The following is an 18,085-nucleotide window of genomic DNA, read 5'->3' on the forward strand; positions in this document are numbered from 1 at the left end:
TCAATGATCGTATGAATCATGTTCATTAAGTCCAGGAACATTGATTTATAAACCACCCATTGAGTTTGTACTCAATGTTCTTTGAGACTAGCGCTGCTAGAAGAATAAAGCGTTGACTGTTCATTCCCTGCTGAATGGAACGCCACAGATAGCAACACATGAATAACATGCAGCAACAATTAGCGTTGATGTTCCTATTGCTCCCATTGTAGTGTGTGTGTGACTTAGTGTGCTCTATCATTAATCCTACACACACACACAAAAGGGACCCCCGCCACGACATTGCATAACAGGCAGGTTTTGAAGTGTGTGTGTTTACTTGGCAGGGGAATTGTGAGTCATCGCTGGTGTGTATTGATCTGAGACAAGCTCCTTCATGTTCAGAACAGAGTTGGGAGACACACAGCAGGTTGTGCTTATTCATCATCAAATACTCAAAACAGTTTGTTTTTATAGCAGGGATAAAGCCTACATCAGGGATGGGAAACTGGCACCCTGTGGACCAATAAAAAAATATATATAATAATTTTAATAACTCAGGGAACTCAGTCGGGGTCTCAACTTACTGTTGAGAGTTAGAATAATATAATACACAAGGTGCAATTTTTAAATGTGGTTGTGCATCAGCAGTCACTTAATTAGCCCATATCAGCTAATTGGTAAGTTAGTCTAGCGGCCAGCTATCTAATCTTACAGTAAGGATGGTCGATTTATCGACCACGGTGGGGCCCATTGATCATCAGCTATCATATTAAAAACGGCAAACATTTTCCTCCACCCTATGGCAAAATATGTAGAATTGCAGGAAATTCGCTGTAAAACGGCAACATTTTCTCTCCACCCCATGGCAAAATGAGTAGAATTACATGAAATTAACTTTAAAAATGTAAATGTTCTTTGCTGTCATGAGGGGGGGCCGCTAAACTGTTTTGCTCACAAGATTATGATTTCATAATGGTAGCAGTACAATTAAAGGAACTGTAATACCCTACCACTCACAGCATCCACATGTCCATCGCGCCACACACACACACACACACACAAGATAACACCCATCTATCCGTGGCCATGTGGATGCTTCAGCTGACATGCTTTCATATACAGTACCATGGCCCGTTTATGACGGAGTAATGAACACACACTCTCTAACCTCACATATCATCACCGGACAAGGGGAAGACTGTGCAAGAACAAAGCTCCAGACTCTACTGGTCTATTGGTTACATCCTCTACACACAGGATGAATGGACGTAACTACTTAATGGTGTGTGTTATGTGTGGCTTACACATAGAGTGATGGCTCTGCATGGTTACTCCACAAACAGTACGTTTTATACCAAACATGTTTCAACACACAAAAATCAAGGTCATTTTACTGATTATAAATAAGGAAGGCAACCCAAAAGAACTGAACACATTGAGGTACTGCAATGGATATTCATCCATGCCTCTTTCCAGTTTCTTTCCAAACATATGGTTCTCTATGGGCCCTGAGAGAGACTGGGGTTTTGATATGTGACCCGTTTCAGGAAACTAGGCGTATGTCGCAAGTCACGACTTCACAGGAGAGCCATTTGAACATTTACATTTTATTTTTAAATCAAAATGCCTTCTGGAACATGTGAACTTTCATGTGCCTTAATAACAAACGTGTATGCCATCTGTAAATACGAATACAATTGTTAAATTACGAGCGTAGTTAGTTTAGCCACAGAAAAAGCCTGCAACCTTCCCGCTAGACATGATTGGCTGAGATAATGAGTGGGCTGGACATGCCGAGAGAGGAGTTCGGATTGGTCTGCCATATAGCAGGTTCTGTCTATGTGAGCTCGTCAGTCTGTGTTGGTAATCCTGTCGAACACAGCTTTTTAAAACATGTATAGTGTAGTGGAGCTGCATGAGTGTTGTTCTCCACTTTCTGGAGGATTGAGTTTCGAAATCTTTGGAATTTGAGTATGATAGCTAAAGAGATGGAGAAAACACCTGTCTCCGGATTACATCTTCAAACTAAAGGCAACCGTGACATGGCTTCCGTGACAGGGAGACGCGTCCATCATGCATGATGATGTATACGGGTAAGATAGCTAGCTACAGTTACGTTTATGACGTTATTATTCGTATCCCAGAACCGTTTGCTTTGCTAGTTAGAGCCTAATGTTAGCTAGCTACATGTCTTAAGCTAAAGTGTACAACACTTGTTGAATATGGCCGGTGTCAGTAAATGTCGGCAAAAAAGCATAATGAAATTGTTGCCAGCAGAGCTTGTCAGGCTGTTTTCATGTTATCCAGAGGTAAACAAATCATCGGTCAGAGCGTCAAGTGTGCGCTCCGAGAGCGAAACGAGATGGGAGGGGCTAAAGCTTAAGAGGGTGTGAACGATGCTGAATGGGTGTAGACAAAGAAGAGCTCTTCACTAGATACCAAAACATTGATAGGCCATTTTCTCAAAAGTGAGTTTACAAGTTTATCAATTTCAAAGCAGAATTACTTTCCCATTGTTCCTCAAAAATGCAGTGCAAAATATACAATTTGTTAGCCGTGAGTCTCTACTTTTATCCAATGTAAAAAATATTTCAAATTTTGCTACATAATACCGAATCCAGGTGGTGAGTCACATATATCCATAGATATAAACAACCTAAACACCATCCAAAACATACATTTCTTTCATATTATATCTTTGCATGTTTTTTCTCTGCCCCAAAACAGAATAGATTATTGGGTATAAAATCAGAGAGAGCCAAAGTCGTTAGTTTTTTTTGTGGGAATCCAAATATTGTTTTTCCCAACCAATCTCCTCTTTCCCTTCCTCTCTTACCGTACACTGACAATGTGGATTGGATTGTTATTCTGTTCGGAAAAATGTGTAACGTTGTGTGTAACGTTGCCTTTGAGAGGTGTGTGTGAGGGCAATAGCGGTACTGAGTGTGCTTTAAATGCCAGGATGTCACATTAATTTAGGCTTTTCATCTAGTAGAATGCATTGCACACTATTGAGGGAGAGAATTGTCTTTTCACACCCACGTGTTTTTGACAAACGAACGAATAGCAGGGAACGAGCACGATTGCGCATTAGATGACGCCTTCTCAGTATGGATGAGTGGCATGTTGACATTTGTTGCTTACTGCATACATTTTTGCTAAACGGTAAGTTCTCAATAGTATGTACTATTAGTACACAGTATGTTGTTTTACTAAGTAGTAGGCAATACTTTGGCCACGGTGTGTATATGTGCGTGTAGGTCTGTCCTATGAAGTAAGATGAGGAGAGATACCAAGAAACCAGTGTTTACAGCCAGCCAGCCAGCCAGCCAGGCAGCATCTGCAGAGGCATGACGTAAGGCTGCTTTATTACAGCAGCTAAAAACAAACAGCCCCAGAACCTACACACTCCCACACTAACTGTTTACAACTGCTACGAGCTAAATGAATGAAGGAAGAACGCTTAAAGAATTCTTGAAATAACTAGATACATCAAATTATAAAGAGGGTGGGGGTGTGAGCAGAGAGGGGGGATAACATATATGGAGGGAGCGAGAGGGAGAGTGAGCAAGTGAGGGAAGAAAAGAGAGGGAACAGAGTGAATGGAATCTCTGAGGTTCTCTCCCCCTGTAAACATATATCTGCCAGCTCCTGACACTTAATACATTCTCACTCCTTCTCTCCCAACACTGGAACTCTTTAATATGTCCCCTATTCCCCCCCTCTCTTTTCTGTACCACTAAAAAGTAATTGTTAAGAGAGGGTGTAATGTGTGTATGTAAGTGTGTGGTTTGTGTGTGTGTCTGTGTGCTTGCGACACTGCAGTGAGAGTACAGTATACTTACTACACTTGGTCCTCTGGGTTATTCCCAAAGACCATTAAGAAAAATGAGACAGTAGCTCTGATTCATATCTCTCTAACTCTTTGTCTCTCTCTCTCTCTCTCTCTCTCTCTTATACACACACACACCTAAACTAACTACACAAATACACCCTTTATCCCTACTACTGACAAGACGCATAAATACAATGTATGACTGCACATGTATACACAATGCTAACAAATGCTCACGGCCTTGAACACACACACAGCTCTCTACAACATCTCCTCAGTTGTCATCTCGTCCCAGGGATAGCTACACTGTTATTCCTCTCCTTCCATGCCTGCTCCGTAGCTAATGTTGAACTGACAGATTGTTATGTATGTATGTATGTGGACACCAGCTGCAGCCAGAGCTCTGGAGCACAGAGGACTTTTTGTCCATCAGCAACATGTGGGAACAATTCATCACTGTCAGCAACTACGCTAGGAATCCACACACACACACACACACACACACACACACACACACACACACACACACACACACACACACACACACACACACACACACACACACACACACACACACACACACACACACACACACACCATTTTTAAGAGGCTTGTATGAGATAGAGATATTCTAGTAATACTGAGCTCTACAGTATCTACCACTAGGAGTTGTTCAAGTTGGTTTCATCACCCAGCTAAGCCTCATATATCACTGTGGTCTGACAGGATAGCCTGGGTCATTCTGGCCTCATCTGTGACTTGGAAGAAAAGGTTGAGCGGTCTGTCCTGTCCTAAATCTCTCTGCCGGCCTCCAATCTCTCTACACCTCCCCGCCTATCCACAATTCTAACCCCCCCCACCTTCCCTTCTCCTCCCCTGCTTTACTGGTTCAAGCCAAGCCTGAACCATGCCTTCAGCCACAGGGGGTAGTGCTATCTCTTTCCTAAAAGACCTGCCCTACCCTCCGAGGTTATGTAACACATGCACACAGACTGAGAGCTCTTCACACCCTGTATGACAGGAAGTGTCCAGGTTGTGAGGTGAACATCAGGCTGGGAGGCTGGGCGGGGTCAAAGGTGAGAGTGCACTGAGGCCGTTGGTAACTCCTCTTACACCATTACTCCGCCTCCAGACCTGCTCTGTCAGCACTGATTGCTTGGGTTCAGACAGACAGACAGACAGACAGACAGACAGACAGACAGACAGACAGACAGACAGACAGACAGACAGACAGACAGACAGACAGACAGACACTCCCATGTAAACCATATCTAATCTGAGTCTTATGTCAACATTGACCACCGTTGGGGCAAACACACATACTGTACTTAAGTAATAAAACAGTAACAATCACTCTACAGTCGTGGCCAAACGTTTTGAGAATGACCCAAATATAAATTTTCACAAAGTCTGCTGCCTCAGTTTGTATGATGGCAATTTGCAAATACGCCAGAATGTTATGAAGAGTGATCAGATGAATTGCAATTAATTGCAAAGTCCCTCTTTGCCATGCAAATGAACTGAATCCCACAAAAACATTTCCACTGCATTTCAGCCCTGCCACAAAAGGACCAGCTGATATCATGTCAGTGATTCTCTCGTTAACACAGGTGTGAGTGTTGACGAGGACAAGGCTGGAGATCACTCTGTCAGGCTGATTGAGTTCGAATAACAGACTGGAAGCTTCAAAAGGAGGGTGGTGCTTGGAATCATTGTTCTTCCTCTGTCAACCATGGTTACCTGCAAGGAAACATGTGCCATCATCATTGCTTTGCACAAAAAAGGGCTTCACAGGCAAGGATATTGCTGCCAGTAAGATTGCACCTAAATCAACCATTTATCGGATCATCAAGAACTTCAAGGTGAGCGGTTCAATTGTTGTGAAGAAGGCTTCAGGGCGCCCAAGAAAGTCCAGCAAGCGCCAGGACCGTCTCCTAAAGTTGATTCAGCTGTGGGATCGCGGCACCACCAGTACAGAGCTTGCTCAGGAATGGCAGCAGGCAGGTGTGAGTGCATCTGTCACGCACAGTGAGGCGAAGACTTAGGGCAGCAAAGAAGCCACTTCTCTCCAGGAAAAACATCAGGGACGGACTGATATTCTGCAAAAGGTACAGGGATTGGACTGCTGAGGACTGGAGTAAAGTCATTTTCTCTGATGAATCCCCTTTCTGATTGTTTGGGGCATCCGGAAAAAAGCTTGTCAGGAGAAGACAAGGTGAGCGCTACCATCAGTCCTGTGTCATGCCAACAGTAAAGCCTCCTGAGACCATTCATGTGTGGGGTTGCTTCTCAGCCAAGGGAGTGGGCTCACTCACAATTTTGCCTAAGAACACAACCATGAATAAAGAATGGTACCAACACATCCTCCGAGAGCAACTTCTCCCAACCATCCAGGAACAGTTTGGTGATGAACAATGTTTTTTCCAGCATGATGGAGCACCTTGCCATTTGGCAAAAGTGATAACTAAGTGGCTCGGGGAACAAAACATCGATATTTTGGTCCATGGCCAGGAAACTCCCCAGACCTTAATCCCATTGAGAACTTGTGGTCAATCCTCAAGAGGCGGGTGGACAAACAAAACCCCACAAATTCTGACAAACTCCAACCATTGATTATGCAAGAGTGGGCTGCCATCAATCAGGATGTGGCCCAGAAGTTAATTGACAGCATGCCAGGGCGGATTGCAGAGGTCTTGAAAAAGAAGGGTCAACACTGCAAATATTGACTCTTTGCATCAACTTTATGTAATTGTCAATAAAAAGCCTTTGACACTTATGAAATGCTTGTAATTATACTTCAGTATTCCATAGTAACATCTGATAAGAAGATCTAAAGACACTGAAGCAGCAAACTTTGTGGAAAATAATATCTGTGTCATTCTCAAAACGTTTGGCCACGACTGTATAAGGAGAGAGAGATGCAGGACTGGTCCTCTTAGGTCTGCAGGCTAACAACAAAAAGCGTCACCAACAACAGGTAAAACACACACACACGATTCCTCACAAAGACCAGTCAAAGAAAAGCCCATGATTTGGGGGATTTTCACAAAATGTAATCCATATTATAGTCCTTTGGAGGAGGGATTGTTGACATATATTTGACATTTGTATCTAAAAGAGTTTTGCAAAAGAGGGATTAAGGAAAATAATGTTTGTGAGAGAGAGGAGAGATACATGCTTTTTATGAGTGTTTTATTGAATATTCTGGTGTATTTCCTATGTGTAATTTGTGTAATTGTAAGATGCAGGGCTCCCTTGCAGATGAGACCTTGGTCTCAATGGGACTCCTTGTTAAAGTAAAAGTAAATAATAATAACACAGAGAGAAGGTGCGAGAGAGACAGAAAGAGGGAGAGGGGGCTAACCGTACGTTTTTGACATGATGTGGATTATACATAAACTACAGACCAGGCGCTGATACAGAGGACAGGAGAGTTAGGACAAAGTTATTTATATTGTAACCCTCCACGCACGCACGCGCACACACACACACACACACACACACACACACACTACACACACACACACTACACACACTACTCCCAATTCCAGCTGCCCTGAGTTCTGGAGAGTGAAGAGAACATTCCATTCCATTCAACCAAATGTGCTCTTTCCCGGCCTGGGCTGGGCATCGCTCCACTTATTTGTGTGTGTTTAGGTTGTGTGTGTGTGTGTGTGTAAACTGGACAGGGATCAAGAGGTCAGGATTGTGAAAGTGGTCACACTCCTCTATTCTGGCTTTCTCCTCATTTTCTCCCTCTCGCTCGTTCTCTGTCTCTGCACATTACATTTGACTAATATACTACATTCACACAACAATAGTCCAACCCACAAATAAGCCCACACGATATAATGTACACATGAACAGGAAACTCTCAAATTGTCCACAGGTCTCTGTCACTCCAACAGGGTGGGCCCCTTTCTCTTTTCACAGTCCACAGGACATGATCCTTTAAGAATCATGGATCATTCTCCTGCCACTAAGAGGCCTGGCTAATGTGTGGGTCACACACAGGCATACATGCACACACACACCCACTCTCCCGCCATTCATCCCGTCCTGAGCTCAGTTTTACATAAGGCCACATGCTCAAAGACCTCTGTGTTTACCCTTCGTTTCCTCCAATCAGGACTGCCCTGAGAGGGGGTGTTGCCTGATCAAGCCCACCTTATCTAACCAATCAGAGCCCTAAAAATCAGGCATGGTCTGTCACATTGTCCTGGTGGCCCTCCTGTAGGTCAGTGTGTTTCATGATCCCAGTCACCTCGTTGCTGAAAACGTGCTTGACTTATGCTGTGGTGAGTTACTGCACACACCCACACATCCATAAACAGAAATATCTACAGTGTGTGAATGTGTTCACAACATACACAGCACAGTAAACATACACAAGCCGTATGAAACAAAAAGCTCCCTTACTTTAGATCCCTTCTGTATAGCACAGAGTCTCAAATCTACCCAAAGCTGAGAGTCAGCTCCTCTCAGCAGTAGAGAACATAATGCACGGTATCATGTGCGCTCATTAGTGTATGGTTCAGTATAGTTCACTACGGGACGTTACAGTTGGCCTTGCTGTGCTTTACCACCAGCGCTCCCGTACAGAACGTCCCACAGCCAAGGCCCTACCACGCTTGCCAAGAACACACACAAGCAAGCATGCACGCAAGGATGGACACACGCACACACTCACACACACACACACACACACACAAAGCCTGCAGATCACCTCCACAGATATAGAGAGGGAGAGAGAAAGAGAGAGGGGAGAGAGAGAGAGCAAAGCGAGAGAGGGGAGAGAAAGACAGACAAAGAGGCAGACCAACAGACACGTGCACCAAAGCAAACAGATGGCTTGCTTCAGATGTAGAAAGACTCGAACAAAGATATATGTATTCTGTCTCTGGAACAGTATGTCTCTATTATGAGGCTCATCCAACAGTTCTCTTAGCAAGATCTGCTCAGTGGCCATCCACAACTCCCACAGTGTTTAAATAAGTCAATACCGAGAGCGGTATTTAAAGCCTGTTAACCTCTGATGTGTGCAGGGTGTGCCACCTCCAGATCTAGCACCATGCCGTGAGCTGGTGGTGTGAGTATACAGCCTGTCCTGTTTACTAACCACCACACCATCTATTTCAACATTTCACATCTAAAAATAGAGAGCTCGATCAGATTGCAAGTCAGCCTGGGTAATCATGTGATGGCCCTAGCCTACGAGTGAACTAAGAACACACACACACACACGTACAGACTGAGACAGAGAACATACTGGTCTAGAGAGAGAATGATTAACTATGTGAATAAATGCACTAACAAAAACAATAGGGAAGTCCATCAGAGGCACGCCGTCACGGGAGCTTCGCACTGTAACCACACACACACACACACACACACTTGTAATGGGACTTTTCCACATGGATAGTTGATTAATGAGATCTGTGGAGCGTGTTTGTGTGTGTGTGTGTGTGTGTGCTCTGCAGATTCAGAGAAGCATGATGCCTACATGATTACTCTCCCGTATGAGAGAGGGAGATGTAGATAGAGGGGAGAGAAGGAGAGCACTTCATATTAGGAGAGAAAGGGGGTGAGGTTTCTGAAAGGAAGGAGGGAGGGAGAGGAAGGGGAGAGAGAGGAAGTCCTACAGCACATCTCAGGGGGAGAGGGAGAGAAAAGAAGAGTAGGAGAGAGTTGTACAGTGTGTCTAGTCAGGAGAGAGGGCCTCTACCATTTGGTGGGAGAAAATGAAGGTGGAAGAAGAGGGAGAAGTGAGGAGATGTAGTAGGGGTCAGAGGTCAAAGAAGCGAGTCAGTCTGTGGGAGGGGAGGTAGGATGTGTTTTTTTAATGTGTTTAGAAGTTTACTACCACTATAAACACTGCTCTGCCCTGGCTGTTTCACACATCTGTGTGCGCCCCCTCCCTAAATACCGACCACCCTCCTTTCCCCGTACCCCCGCAATGCTTCTAATTTCCTAACCGCTTCCCGAAAACGACAGCATTCCACCCCCCTCTGTGTCCTCTCAGTTTTTCAACCATTCCCGGATATTAGGCCTTGTTAATGCCATCTCCCCCACCCACACACACATACTAAAACATACACAGCCACACACACACTTAAAGTATACAGCCTCAGTCACACAGACAGACACAGACACACAGACACACAGACACACAGACAGACAGACAGACAGACAGACAGACAGACAGACAGACAGACAGACAGACAGACAGACAGACAGACAGACAGACAGACAGACAGACAGACAGACAGACAGACAGACAGACAGACAGACAGACAGACAGACAGACAGACAGACAGACAGACAGACAGACAGACAGACAGACAGACACACACACACACACACACACACACACACACACACACACACACACACACACACAGTTCAGCAACAGTGCCATTCTCTGACCCCCTCTCTGCGTTTCAGCACGTACTCTCCATTCATCTTCATTATGTCACCCTCCCTGATTTATCCCTCCCTGTGTGTGTTTGTGGTCTTGTTCTTCTATCCTTGTGGGGACCTGAAATCCCCAAAAGTCCCAACAGAGATAGTAAAACAAGGAAGATTCTCTCTCGTGGGGCCATTCCCTTCCCCCACAAGGATAGAAAAACAAGTGTGTGTGACATTGAGGTGTACGGACTCTTTGATCCTGTGTTTCCGTAACACACTCTCCTCTCACTTACATCAAGTGCTCTCTTTGTCCATGTCAGATGGAAGGGTAGCAACAGCTGAAGAAGGTATGCTGATGTTTGGTGCAGTTCAATGACCTGTATAACCTCCAGTTAGCTAGTACTGGAGGCAGTAGGCCAAAACTCCTCAGTTTAGTTGTCTCAGTATTTAAAACATGAATAAATCTCTATGCACACCAGTATGTATTTGACTGGTGGTAAGTGTAGCTCCAGTGTGTAGGAGAATGCAGTCTTTGACATAACATGTAGTGTATGCGTTTGACTGGGAGCGGTGTCGTGTGTGTGTTTAGGGGCTTGGGGTGCGTTCCTCTGATGCTTTAGCCGTGCTGGAGGCTAGAGGACCAGCTCATCTGGTAGAGATTAGTCTGGGGGCCCCTAGCTAGCTATCCTCCTGGGGCTCCGCTCTACTGTTACTGGGCCCGGTTCAGTCTAAAAACAGCCTGGACGTACAGAGTACACGGGCTACAGCAACACACACACAAACTGAGAGATACAGTGGGGCAAAACAGTATTTAGTCAGCCACCAATTGTGCAAGTTCTCCCGCTTAAAAATATGAGAGAGGCCTGTAATTTTCATCATAGGTACATTTCAACTATGACAGACAAAATGAGAAAAAAAATTCCAGAAAATCACATAGTAGGATTTTTAATGAATTTATTTGCAAATTATGGTGGAAAATAAGTATTTGAACTTGCACAATTGGTGGCTGACTAAATACTTTTTTGCCCCACTGTACGCACATCTTTTTCAGGAACATGGTAAAGACATTATATGAATGAGAGGTTAACCATAACTAAAAAAGTGCTGTCCTTGTTATCTGGCCGTTGTCATTCTTGCCCACACCTAATGGCTCATAGAATAATTATCTCTGTGAATGAGTTTCATCGCAGATCTTTGAAAGATGGTTTATTTGATGCACACTCAGGTTTGACTGTTCTGAGGCTTTCTCTGTACATGTGAAATGTCACAGCTGTAATGTTAAAGGGATACTGCTAGCAGATACCCATAGACTTCCAGTCATTGCGCTAATGCTAGTTAGCATTGGCTCACGAATCTACCTCTTTCGTCTTACTGGACACAGAGACATTAAAAATGGTATCCACAAGTTCATCTGACTCCGGGGAAGAGTTGAACAAAGATATTGCCAAAGCCAGGAGAAAAATCCCTTTAAGTGTCCGTAAGGGTCACTGATGGCTGACTGGTTCAGTTAATCTCAAACATGTCTGACCCTGACCTACATTCACCCCCTGCACAAGAACTTTCTGCTCCGTTTCATTGTGTGTGTGTGTGTGTGTGTGTGTGTGTGTGTGTGTGTGTGTGTGTGTGTGTGTGTGTGTGTGTGTGTGTGTGTGTCTGCAAAGGCTCAATGTGTGCTGAGCTCAGCACTTTCAGGCCTGTCAGTTTCAGTCCTCCCCCACACACACCAGCTGAGCAGCTGCAGGGGAGAGGGGAAACTTTGCAACAGCGAGCCTTGATCAGCAACACCCACGCACACATACAGCATTGTACATCCACGGCATTGTACATTCACACACACACATATATCCCGTTGCTGTCCCAGCAACAGTGGGCCTTTTCCTTAGTTCCTAGGCTACACCCTTCTGGAGAGGGTCACATGATTTCCTGTTCTACTGTGACCGTGTGCAGCGAGGTGAGGTGACTGTGGCTACTCTATTCTTTTCCCAATTCCTCACCCCCTTTATCTCCATCAATCTTCATCCAACCCCCCCCCCCCCTATTTTCTCCTCTCTCCCACCTATCTCCCTGTCACTCACTTCCTTCACCCTCTGTTCCATTCATTACCTCTCCTCCGTCCTAACTCCTCTCTTCTCCTCCCTCCCCCCCTCTCTCCTGTGGCTATGTGACTGAATCAGTAGGAGATGAAGGACACACTTCTCTCTCTGAGAACCAGTCTTAGAAGCAAAGCTATTGTTCCATGACTCCATTACCTACTTCAGTACTACATACAGTGTGTATGCATATGTGTGTAGGCTATAAGGATCCATTTGCGTGTGAGCATATGTCTGTGTGTGTGTGTGAGAGAGTCTTAGCTAAGCGTATTAATCACTGCCACATGACGGCAGAGAAAGCCATGTATTCCTGTTGTCGCTCCACTCTGCCAAGTCAGGTTATATCTCCCTTCGTCTATCCATCCCGCTCTCCTGTACACTCTCTTTTTATATCACTCCACTTCTACAGCCCACACAGATGCTACTGGACTCCATATTTATTGTTACTGCACAATGTCGATTTATTTTTGCACTATCTAATTGCACAATCCCCCGGCACGTGTAAATATCCTATTTTTATTCAGCTTTTATTGTTATTTCATTGCACTGTGTACTCCATGTATATCATGTGTATATGACAAATAAACAAACTTGAACTTGATGTGTGTGAGCTTGTTTGAGAAAGGGTGCGTGTGTGTTAGTGTGTGTGTGTATCCCAAGGGAACTGTATTTGTCCCTCTTCACCCACACACTGAACTTAATAACCCCTTGGTAGAAGGGCTAAATGAGGGGGTATTCTGTCTCTCTGTTCCCCAGGATTGAGAGGCTTAACCGCGGACACGGGAGGCCCTCTCCTCCATCCCTCTCTTTGTCCCTGCTCTCTCAGGCACTCACAGCTTAGTGACACTCTGCGTCATACAAGACAAAACACACATGCAGATGCAGACACACACACACTACTTACTGTTCACGGTTATTATGAAACCCCGGCACATACATACACACACAGCATATGGCTACACTTGCGTTCCTGAACACACAGGCCCACACACACATACGCAGGCCCACACACACTGCTGCCCCCTCTCCCTCCAGTAGAGCTCTTTTCCCCATACACAGCACTTTGTCTTTATATTGGCCCTCTATTAATAGACTGTATGGATCACACTGCCACTGGCAGCTTCCCTACTACCCCTCCTTCCCTCTACTCCAATCTGCATCCATCATCCATAGCAAACAGGGCAGGCAGAGGTATTAAGGGTGTGCAAGTTTTATTTTGGTTGGTTTTATTAAACATTGGCCTGTGTGTGTGATCATTACCTCTCTCTCTCTCAAAACACAGACAGACAGACAGACAGACAGACAGACAGACAGACAGACAGACAGACGACTCTGAAAAGCTTTGAGGCTCAGTGAGTGTCAAAGAGGTGTGTGCGAAGGCCTCGTAAACCGGAGACTGAAAAGAAAGAGTGTAAAAAGAGAGAAAGAAAGAGCTGACAAGCTTTTTGACTGAGAGAAGGCTTTACAGACAACAACTTCTGATGGGTAGGAGCATTGGGCCAGTAACCGAAAGGTTGCTGGATCGAATCCCCGAGCTGACAAGGTAAACATCTGCCCCTGAGCAGGGCGCTGATGACATGGATGTCAATTAAGGCATCCCCCCGCACCTCTGATTCGGAGGGGTTGGGTTAAATGCAGAAGACGCATTTCAGTTGACTGGATTCAGTTGTACAACTGACTAGGTATCCCCCTTTCAACATAGACTTTGTTGCTGGAATGGTAACCCCTGAGTGAAATGGTAACCCCTGAGTAAACTTTTGGTTGTCCAGACTGGGTTATCTCTTTTGTTCTATTTTGCTTTGTTTTCCTACAGTCAGACAGATAGCGCCTCAGAGTAAAAGGTTGCCGTCTGGCCCTGTTGTATTTTACAGTAAACTGGGTCACTCTCTGGCTGACTAACACACTGAGTGGGTAAAGTCAGGATAAAGTTACCCGGCGCTAAGTGTGTGTGCCTGCCAGCCTACTGAAAAATACAACGCCAGCCACACTGGGGGAGGGGTCTGTCTCTGTGTGTGTGTGTGTATGTTAGTGCAAATGACTCAGACAGGCAGGAATGTACGGTACCCAATGTACTGTTGGGAAGGGGGAGGCGTTCTATATGAAGTGAGTGTAATGTACGAGGCTAAATGAGGGTCTTTTTATTTAAAATAGTGAGGAGAGTATGCATTTGCAGACTTGAAGAGTCTTTTTCCTGTCTGGGTTAGACTACCATGGGTACTGCCTAGGGACCGAGGGGGGAAAGTGTGTGTGTGTGTGTGTGTGTGTGTGTGTGTGTGTGTGTGTGTGTGTGTGTGTGCCTGGGGTAGAAGGAGTAGAGGTAGCAAGGAGAATTTGGGTTAGTGTGAATAATTCAGCTCCCAAAGTTTAGCAGTACAGCAGGCAGCAGCCATGAACAGTCAGTCTACCAACTCCTTCTCAGGCACTTCACAAGAGGGGGCAGTGCCATAAGGGGGACAGGGAGTAAGAACGCCACGAAGGCCATCTGGATGTTGCTGATTGGAGGAGGCAAAAGAGATCCCTGTGTACGGAATGTGGGAGAATGGATGTTTTTTTCAATTTAATTGAACCTTTATTTAACGAGGCAAGTCAGTTAAGAACACATTCTTATTTACAATGACAGCCTACCAAAAGGCCTCCTGCGGGGGAGGCTGGGATTAAAAATAAAAAATATATAAAATATAAAATATGGGACAAAACACACATCACGACAAGAGAGACAGCACAGCACTACATAAAGGCAGCAACACATGACAACACAGCATGGTAGCAACACAACAAAACAACAACATGGTAGCAACACAACATGGTAGCAGCACAAAACATGGTAAAAACATTATTGGGCACAGACAACAGCACAAAGGGCAAGAAGGTAGAGACAACAATACATCACACAAAGCAGCCACAACTGTCAGTAAGAGTGTACTGTTTAAGTTTTGAATGAAGAGATTGAGATAAAACTGTCCAGTTTGAGTGTTTGTTGCAATTCGTTCCAGTCGCGAGCTGTAGCGAACTGAAAAGAGGAGTGACCCAGGGATGTGTGTACTTTGGGGACCTTTAACAGAAAGTGACTGGCAGAACAGGTGCTGTATGTGGAGGATGAAGGCTGCAGTAGATATCTCAGATAGGGGGGAGTGAGGGCTAAGAGGGTTTTAAAAATAAGCATCAACCAGTGGGTCTTGCGACGGGTATACAGAGATGATCAGTATACAGAGGAGTATAGAGTGCAGTGATGTGTCCTATAAGGAGCATTGGTGGCAAATCTGATGGCCGAATGGTAAAGAACATCTAGCTGCTCAAGAGCACCCTTACCTGCCGATCTATAAATTACATCTCCATAATCTAGCATGGGTAGGATGGTCATCTGAATCAGGGTTAGATTGGCAGCTGAATTGAAAGAGGAGCGATTACGATAGAGGACACCAAGTCTAGATTTAACTTTAGCCTGCAGCTTTTATATGTGCTGAGAGATGAACAGTGTACCATCTAGCCATACTCCCAAGTACTTGTATGAGGTGACTACCTCAAGCTCTAAACCCTCAGAGGTGGTAATCACACCTGTGGGGAGGGGGGCATTCTTCTTACCAAACCACATGACCTTTGTTTTGGAGGTGTGTTCAGAACAAGGTTAAGGGTAGAGAAAGCTTGTTGGACACTAAGAACGCTTTGTTGTAGAGCATTTAACACACAATTCAGGGAGGGGCCAGCTGAGTATAAGACTGTATCATCTGCATATAAATGGATGAGAGAGCTTCCTACTGCCTGAGCTATGATGTTGATGTAAATTCAAAAGATCGTGGGGCCTAGGATCGAGCCTTGGGGTACACCCTTGGTGACAGGCAGTGGCTGAGACAGCAGATGTTATGACGTTATACACTGCACTCTTTGAGAGACGTAGTTAGCAAACCAGGCCAAAGACCCCTCAGAGACACCAATACTCCTTAGCCGGCCCTCAAGAATGGAACGGTCAAGCATATCAAATTCTTTGGCCAAGTCAATAAAATAGCAGCACAACATTGCTTAGAATCAAGGGCAATGGTGACATCATTGAGGTCCTTTAAGGTTGCAGTGACACATCCATAACCTGAGCGGAAACCAGATTGCATACCCGAGAGAATACTATAGAGATCACGAAAGCCAGTCAGTTGATTTTTCCAACACTTTTGATAAACAGGGCAAAATAGAAATAGGCCTATAATAGTTGGATCAGCTTGATCTCCCCCTTTAAATAAAGGATGAACCGTGGCTGCCTTCCAAGCAATGGGAATCTCCCCAGAAAGAAGAGACAGGTTAAAAAGGTCAGAGATAGGCTTGGCGGTGATAGGGGCAGCAACCTTAAAGAAGAAAGGGTCAAAACCATCTGACCCAGATGTTTTTTTTGGGGTGAAGTTTATGGAGCTCCTTTAGCACCTCGGACTCAGTGACTGCCTGCAGGGAGAAACTTTGTAGCGGGGCGGGGAAAGAGAGGGAGAAGCATCGGGATAGTCGCATTAGAAGGGGTGGGAGATGAGGAAATGTTGGAAGGGCAAGGAGGCATGGCTGAGTCAAATAGGAATCCTGACTTAATGAAGTGGTGATTAAGCCAGGTGCTTCTTGTCAGTAACAACCACATCATCAACATTAAGGGACATGGGCAGCTGTGAGGAGGAGGGTTTATTCTCCGGGTATTTAACTGTTTCCCAGAACTTATTGGGATTAGACGCACAGAGAGAGAACTGCTCCTTAAAGTAACTAACTTTGGCCTTCCGGATAGCCTGAGTGCACTTATTTCTAAATTGCCTGAACAAGAGCCAGTCAGCCTGAGTATGCGTGTGCCGAGCATTTTGCCAAATGCAATTCTTGAGGTGGAGTAAGATCACGGTCAAACCAGGGGCTAAACCTGTTTTTAATTCTCATTTTCTTTTTGGGGGCGTGTTTGTTAACAATACCACTGAAAATATAAAAAAAGAATGTCCAAGCGTCTTCGACAGAGCTCATTAAAGTTTTTTAGCAAGCGTCTATGACAAATCAGGACAGGTCGTTTTACTGAGCAGCCATTACAAACACAGGTTGTAAAACAGTGATCACTAAGGTCATTACAGAAAACACCAGACTGTTACCTATCAGGATTATTTGTGAGGATAACCTCGAGGAGGGTAGCCTTTTCTGGGTGTTTGGAGTCGTTCTTTATGGGATTGGTAATAATCTGAGAAAGATTTAGGGAGTCCCATTGCTTTAGGATTTGGTCAGGTGGTTTAAGCATGTCTCAGTTTAGGTCACCTAGCAGGACAAATTCAGACTTAGTGTAAGGGGCCAGGAGAGAGCTTAGGGTACAGTAGGTAGGGCACAGACTGGTGCTGATGGAGGATGATAGCACCCAGCAACAGTCAACAAAGAGCTATTTGAAAGTATAATGCTTAAAACCAGTAAATCAAATTGTTTGGGGACAGACTTGGTGGAGACAACCGAGCACTGAAGGTGATCCTTGGTAAAGATTGCCACTACCCCAACTTTGGAAGATCTGTCTTGCCAAAAAAGGTTATAACCAGAAAGGTTGACATCAGTATTCAAAACACTCTTCCTTAAGCATGTCTCAGTAATGACCAACACATCTGGATTGAAGCTGTGAACCCACACTTTCAATTGATCCATTTTAGGTTACGAGAGCAGAAATCAGTGAAGCAGATATCAGAGCACAAGTCGGAATTGGGGCTAGCAACAGTAGATGGGCCAGGGTGTACATGCACATTTCCAGATATCATCAACAGTAATACGATCAAGGCATGGCATAGGA

The 18,085-nt window shown here is 44.8% G+C and overlaps 1 protein-coding gene across 1 annotated transcript in view; it reads right to left on the reverse strand.

Moving 5' to 3' along the window:
* The window catches only part of LOC139556672 (forkhead box protein O3-like), a 52,040-nt gene that overhangs the window by 7,300 nt on the left and 26,655 nt on the right, over positions 1 to 18,085 (reverse strand). The gene's annotated exons all lie outside the window — the stretch shown is intronic.

Source organism: Salvelinus alpinus, chromosome 27, assembly GCF_045679555.1.
Source record: "Salvelinus alpinus chromosome 27, SLU_Salpinus.1, whole genome shotgun sequence".
Classification (NCBI taxonomy): Eukaryota; Metazoa; Chordata; class Actinopteri; order Salmoniformes; family Salmonidae; genus Salvelinus; species Salvelinus alpinus.